This window comes from Netta rufina, assembly GCF_964035555.1.
Source record: "Netta rufina genome assembly, chromosome: 3".
Lineage (NCBI taxonomy): Eukaryota > Metazoa > Chordata > Aves > Anseriformes > Anatidae > Netta > Netta rufina.
In genome coordinates this window covers 116,138,348-116,146,319 of record NC_140125.1, presented here as the reverse complement: position 1 = coordinate 116,146,319, position 7,972 = coordinate 116,138,348, and positions in this window count along the sequence as shown.

Genomic DNA, 7,972 nt, shown 5'->3' with positions numbered 1-7,972 from the left:
CTTTCTGTAGGCCAACTAGATAAACTCTAAGGTAAGAGAACATTGTAGGTAAACATGCAGCTAAATAAATATAAATTATCCTTCCAGTCTCGTTCTTCTTAAAGCCTATGGGCAGAACTTCACGTTGTTCTGACTGATATTTCATGGGTATATATTAGATAGTGAATTACCTAGTGTGTATTCCTGGCCAGTTGTGGAGCTAGATGGTAGTGTCCTAACTGACTCAGATCTCCTGTGCAGGTGTGAGGTGTATTTGCTGCTGGAGCTGCAGTTAATTGCTACTTGATAGCGGGTCCCAGTTTTCAGCATTATGATTTGATTGTACAGGTCAACACTAGAAGCAGCAAAAGCTAGTTGGTGGCTTAAACTCTTCAACAATTTTATTTTTTTGCATGGAAGCTTGACAAGTTATCCAATTCAATTTATATGCAGATCCTTGCCTGTAGATATTTATCAGCTTCAGCTATGTGAATCAGCAAAGCAGAGGCTGAGAAAGAAGCTGTTGATGCTGTGCATCTCAGACTGACGCCTATGCCAGTCTACAAGCAGCACAGTGGACCTCCTCCAATGTCCACTGAAATCATCAGAAACATTCATGCTTGGACTGAGTCCACATTATACCGTGTAAGATGATAAAGTAGCCTCTGGGGGATGTGCAAAAACCTGGCAAGTAATTCTATGGTCCTAGGTGTTGTACCCACTGTGCCCAGTTGGTAAATACTGCATGGTAAAGATGATCTTACTTTTACAACGATTCTGAGAGCCAGAAACATATTAGAAAACATCAGCCTTTCAACAGCTTCAAAGATCTGCATACATGGAATTACTATACCATGGCCAGGATCTTTATTTCAGCATTGGGAATGCATTACACAGGAGGTGGTGAGATGCTACAAGAATGGTCTGCATAAGACAGATGGATTTCAAAGCTACTTCTGATGCAATTAGGTGCAAATTTTGAAGTACTTATGTGGGTACAAAGACAAAAATGAGTAGATATATCTAGGTTAAGACAACCTAAAGAAAGCCAAACACTGAGGTGTTAACATCATACTATTATTATTTCTGGCATCTAAAATATCTGATGCTGTGAGAAATTTGTTTTTATTACAGATTGGTTTGGTATTCCAGATAGCAAACTGAAACTGTGTGTCAAAAGCAAATGAAGGCTTTTCCTTGTCTTTCTAACACCAAACCAATTAGACATGCAGCCTACAAAAGTCCATCTTTGTTCCACATGAGACCACCATGTCTTCCCTAAACAAACACACATGTTGGTTGGAGGGGATTATGACACAAAATTCAGCATGCCCTTATGTCACTGAGATTTTTATGGAAAGTTACTGCAGGTTGCTTGAGACAGTTTCCTTCCTTTGTGTATTGGCTCTCTTCCCAACACAAAGCCACTGCCTACACAGGAGCTCAATTCCTGTTCGCTAGAGGTGGGCTGAGGATGCTGGATGTTGGTTTTCCAAAGTGTTATTGATTGGGTTTGGGTTTTTGAAAACAAAAACAAAAATAAAGCACAGTTCAAATCCAGGTGCCACTTCCATCCAAACCACCAAAGCTTGCAAAGGGTGAGATGAAAGGTTCAGGTTTGGCTCAACTGTAGTGTTAACCAGAGCAGTGTTTATGGTCCATATATAGCATTGCTAATCCCTGTCTACACTGGCTAAACAAACCAAATTAAGAGTAATGTTTTTCAATATGTTGGAGAGGAGAGGAGGCTCAACAAACCCTGGGATAATCTGGTCTAGCACTATGACAAATAAGTGTCACAAATGATTCTTAAATGGTTAAAGTCTGATCAGGATTAAAATACAAGGAGCAGTAACTAACACAGACAAAAATAGAGACAAAAATCTGGTCACCAAAGGCTCTTCCTTTTAGTTGCAGTCTTTCCAAACATAGCATGGCTTCCCTATCAGAAGCCACAGCCCTGTCATCTCCCTAATCCCCCCTCAAGATTTATTTATGCCATGTAGCCTTTTAAGCACATCTTGCTCAGCTTGATCAGGCTCCCATACTTCCATCTAAGAAATTCCACATGGGCGTCTGGGTACCCACACAGGGAGCCCGGCACATCCAGGACATGTGGAAGCTATTGCACAGCTCCGCTCAGCAGCCGGGTGTGCACGCAGCTGATGCAGTGCAGCCCGTGCACCCGGGGAGACTTGCTTGTCTGGATGGGATCTGACCTGACTGCTCTGCATCCAGCGACCCAAGCCGAGTATGAAAATTGTAGAATCACAGAATTGCTGAGCCTGAAAGCCACCTCTGGAGACAGTCTAGTCCAAATCCTTAAAACAGGGTCAGCTAGGGTCAGTTGTTTTTTCTCCATGGACAAAATTGCTAGGACACGTTGGACGAAGCCCAGGAATATGGAAGACCTAACCATGATGAAGCATGTCAGCAAGCTGACACAATTGCTTATCGTATACAACAGGGTGATTCTGCATACTTCCTTCCCTTCCAATTTTGTTTGTGTAATCTGAATGTTGCAACTCATCACAACTCTTCTGTTTTTGTTTTTGAGGTATTTTTTGTACAGCTCTGACAGAAAGAGATCCTTCTTAACTGGAGCATTCAGGAGCACGCTCATATTCTGGCAATAATAGATTTACACCTATACAGAGCTGTAGGTGAGCAGGGTTGGATGGATACCTGAAGAGAAGAGATATGCTGAAGTCAAGGTGCTCAGGCAAGTGTAGAGACCTCCTCTAAACATAAAAGCCCAGCTGTGCATGATCCCTCAGTATCTTCCTGTGCATCCAGCCACATATGCCTACAGTCTGCTTTGCTTACTCCCACATACAAAGACTGACTGTTCAAGCAGGCTTCTAGCTTAGAAGAAAAGGAAGTTTACCAGTTATGGAAATTAATCTAGAACCCAGAAAACTTGGGTTGGGATTCAATTCTTCTAAATAACTGAACGGTAAATGTCAATGTGAAGACATTCTCTGAAAGCACCTACATTTTTTATGTTGTACATATAAAGTCCCCAAGAGAAGTCTTAGACATGTAGCCTGTAGCTCTCTGAATATTTTCAGAGATACTTCTTGCTGTGGACATAAGGGAGCTTGGTCTCATCCCTTAGGACTGGTTTACTGGAATGGGCTTCATGTCATCTTTAGCTTCAGCAGTCTACAGCATAGTTGTCTACATCTCACCTGATTTCCTGGCCTTTCTTCTCAGGCAGTGTATTAAATAGTTCTGGCAAGTAATACATCTCATGCTAAAGCAAACTTCTGCCAACAGGGCAGCTGAATCACCTCTTTATTGCTAGAGTTAGAAATATATAGAGAATCATGGAACATCCCAGGTTGGAAGGGACCTTGAAAGATCATCTGGTTCAGCCTTTCACAGGAAAGGGTGCCTAGATGAGAATATCTATTTCTATTCTAGAGAGGAATTCTGTCTAGCACCCTTTCTAACTGCATCTTTTATTCTCAAAGAGACGTATCTTCATCTCTTTGTTGACAATAAAGAAAATGGGAATAACTTAGGATAACTAACTCAGCAATGGACACCATGTCCTGGAAATGCCTAAATTTCAAAAGAGTAATTCTATGCCTAAAAATAAGATGACCTAGGATGGATCTCCCATAGAGAAAGCATGGAAGCTTCCCCACAGGGAAACAGGGAACATCTTTGTGTTCCCCATTTACAAGTAACAGGGAAATACTTCTACGTGCCACCTCTGAGATGACTTAGGATCCTCACAGGACTGTAAATAAGCCAGGTGATACAGTAATGAGAGGGAGCAGAGGATTTCCTGCTATGCTACCCGCCTATGATGATGGTTGTTACCAAAAGATTAATGGGTTGCCCGTGAGAATGGGGAAACTAAAGTTATTTTAAATGTATTCATCTGTATGAGAAGAGCATGAGTTTAGCTTTTCAGGCAGTCTTGGCTATCTTAGCTGCTTTTGTTTGACTACTGATTTTATCTGCCTTGCAGGCAAATTGCTGCAAACTGATTTCTTAGTCTTTTGTCAGCTAACAAGGGAAAGGTCTGTGAAGTAGAAACCTTGAGGGAAAAGCAAAGGCGTGATTTTCCACTGACTGGCATGCTGCATGGGACTCAGCTCATCTGACTTGAGCCATTTGTCTGGCATCTAGTGCAAGCCAGTCTTTTGGGTTCCTGCAGAGAAAGAAGCACCTCTGAGGATAAGCTGTCCCAGGCTATCAGGTCCCTAAGAAGGGTGTGACACACATGCTCTGGAGTGTCCCTTCCCCTCCAGCACTTCTCATAAATCAGCTATCTTAGCTGGGCTAACTAATTTCTAAATGGCGGAAATTAGGTGATTTGTATATCGATGTATTGAGGAAATTCCTATTGAATCAGAATTGTAAGTGGGTAGCGTTGCCTCTGTGCTCCCATGGATGGCAAAAAAATCATGTAGCTAAGGTGTAAGGTGCAAGAGAGCAGAGGCTCAGGCTCCTGCAGTGCTTCGAGAAATGAGCTGGAGGTTTAGCAGGTGATAATCTTCCAAGTGAGTCAGCACTGATCAGACGACCTGTTTCGATGATAAGGATGTTCAGATGCTGAAATGAGTATTGTGGTCACTCCAGTGATGCAGCAACTGCAGGAGGCCTATGTACACCCTCCTTTCTGCTTCAGTTTCTGCAGTTGCTCTTGAGCTAGCGGAGTGCTTGTGTGTTCCTGCGAGCCTGAATGCGTGCACACACTCCCAATTCGTATTGCAGCTGCTTCCCAAGAAAGTCTAAATATACTCCTGCCTCCTCTTTCTGGTTAGAAGTGAAACTGAAGTCCTGGCAGCTTGTGGTAAATGCAAGTCCAATAGCAGCATTTGCGTAAGCAAGGGTGGTATTTCTTTTGCACGGACAAATTCCATCTTAGGAATCTGAATCTAGCCTCTCAAAAGCCAATCCTTTTGTGCTGCTCAGTTTTGATTTGGATACAGAGTGGTGTTTCTTTCCACTGCTGGTCTGTAGTCAAGCTTAGAAGGGCTTCATACTGTAATACAAGTTTAGAGGGGATGAAATTCCAGCACCAGATTAAAGACACTGCTGGACATTGCATTAGAATAGCTCTGAACAAAATCATCATTGTGAGCACTCCTGGTCCATGTCTACCTACGTGTGATTTCAGAAATTCAATCTGGTTCCAGACGTTGTGTCAAGACCTTAATTTTCTAAGAATCCAACCAAATAAAGGCTCTGAACCCTGACATGTTTTTGAGTGAGGAGCTTAGGAGTGCATGTCTAATTCATAAAAGTATTAGGTAAGCTTATTCTAAAGTATCTTTTAAATAAAGCAAATCATATTTCTATCCTAAAAATCTATTCTTCTCTGCATACATGGAAATATCCCAGACGTATATAGATATGCCAGATATTAAAACCCTTATTGAAAACAAAACAAAACAAAACCAAACAATACAAAAAACAAGTGATTTAATGCAATTAAATATGGGTGTTAAATCTCAGGGGTCTGGTATGAAAAATTAATTTGAAAAAAATGACACATCAATAGATCACAGCATTCAAAATCAGCACTGTTCTTCTAGTTATGAAACTCAAACTCGCTCTTCACTCCCACAATTTAAAAAAAAATAAAATAAGATTTTGGAAATAATTGTGTTACCAGAACCATGCAGTAATGGAGAATGTGGCAAAGTCTGTTTCAGAGGCCAAGACCTTTCATCAAAAATACCCTGACTCTGTCTCTCTGCTGTGAGATTAAACCTGGTTGAGTCACTTCAGCAAGATTCCTTCCATTGGCTCTTCACTTTTTGAGCATCCTAATAGCAATCCTTGAGCTACCCTAAAGATTTTAGATCACTTACGAATTTTGGAGCAACAGAAAGCAACTTTGGAGCAACTTCATAAACTTGTGCAGTTGTGTGCACATTACTTGTGCAGTAATAATCTTTGGATTATTATTATTTTTAAAATTATTATTATTATTATGTTCTGCTAAGGGGGTCTGTTTCTCTTTTTTTTTTTTTCCAGGTACAATACACCAGGCCTAGCTTGATTGGCTTTATGTGACTAATCACATTATGACTCCTGTGGAGTTGTGCTGTTTCAAAATTTCTTGAGTAACAGTCTGTTATGAGTACATACTTATTCCCATGTCATGCGAACAAATTTGTTCTCACAATTTGTCATGGGCCATCTGCTGTTTCATCTTTGTCTCTGGCTTAATTTCAGTGAGACTTTATTCACTTCCTGACAAAATGTGCATTTTTACACTCATTTGGGACCAGATTTTCCAGGAACCTGAGGTCCTCCTTTGACACCTACGGGACAAATCCAGATTTTTTGAAGTGCTTAGCAGCTCCTGTTGCTTCCTGCAACACCAGAGCCTCTGCGGATGCCCTGACATCTCAACGTGGAGGAGTGGGGGAAGAGGAGGTAGGCACATTGGAGAGGTAATGCTGTTGGGCAGCCTGCGATTCCTCGTGACATTGTTCATTGCCTAACACATTTTTCCCGCTGTGCTCAAAGTGCTGCACAGACGAGTCGCACACAGGCTGCACTTTATGGGGGCCAGACACATGAAAAATGACATGCCTTGACAGGGCCCCCGGCAGAGCCAGGAGCTTTCATCTTCCCCATCAACTGACGTTGCCGACACAGCCCTGCAATGGCTCCTTTACCCTACCCCTGTATTTATGCTTCTTCTGAAACTGGGAAAGCCATCTTTCTTTCTCTTTTGCAGCACAGAAATAAGGCAGAGTGGGGAAATCTGCTATGTATAAAGAGACTGCAAGGCTAATGTTCACTGTAGCCTTGCAAGGACATTTTCTCTTCACCCACACAGGTTCCCCTTCCTAGCAACTCGCTGAGGATGGAGAAGTGGCTGGAGAGAGGGTTTAGGTCCTCTGAAACTAAAATTTGACTGTTGGCTACTTCCAGAGAGACGGGGAAAAAGCAAAGCGAGGAAAGCATTGTAGCTGATCAGACCAGAAATCCCTCTGCTCTTGTGTTTTGCCTCAGTGAACGGTCAGTAGCTGCTGCCTCCAAGGAAGCTGCTCTCAGTTCTTCATTAGCTGTAATGTCATGGTCTGCTGTAGGAAATTGCCCTGATGTTCCACCAATGAATGAGATTTTTTGGCCCCAAAGAGATGTTTACACTGTCTAGGGTCACCTTTTGTACAAGACAAACCAACAAATTTTATTTAAGATCATTAAAGAGGACTACAAACACATGAACTGCAACTGGAATTAGAGTGGATACTCAATTACCTTTTTGGATCTGTCCATTAGCTACACCACAGAGAAACCCGAAAGGCTTTTCCTATCTTCAGGCAGATAGCCCTTCCATCACATTTAATTCTTCTGAGTGTCCTGTTTTCTTTCCTTAATAAGAACTATTGTGTTTTTAAATGCCCTTATTATGTTCTTATTAACACTGTAAACTGCCCATCTCATTCCTTTTTCCTTTTTTCCTTTCTTTTTATTTTTTTTTCCTTTTTCCCTTTTTCTCATTTTTTCTTCTGCTTTTTCTTTTTCTTTTTCTTTTTCTTTTTCTTTTTCTTTTTCTTTTTCTTTTTCTTTTTCTTTTTCTTTTTCTTTTTCTTTTTCTTTTTCTTTTTCTTTTTCTTTTTCTTTTTCTTTTTCTTTTTTTTTCTTTTCTTTTTCTTTTTTTTTTCTTTTTCTTTTTCTTTTTCTTTTTCTTTTTCTTTTTCTTTTTCTTTTTCTTTTTCTTTTTCTTTTTCTTTTTCTTTTTCTTTTTCTTTTTCTTTTTCTTTTTCTTTTTCTTTTTCTTTTTCTTTCTTTTTCATTTCTTTGGAGAGGTTCTGGTTTCAACTGCTATAGCAATTAGTTTCCCAGGTTAGTTTTACATTACGTGATGAAGTATTTCCATTTACACAGCAGATTTTTGATACTAATGAGCCAGATAACACAATCTGTGTGGTGGTACTCTTCACACCTTTCTCAATACTACTTCCTGCTATGTGTGGTCCTAGTATAAATTCATCAATCAGATGAAATTCAG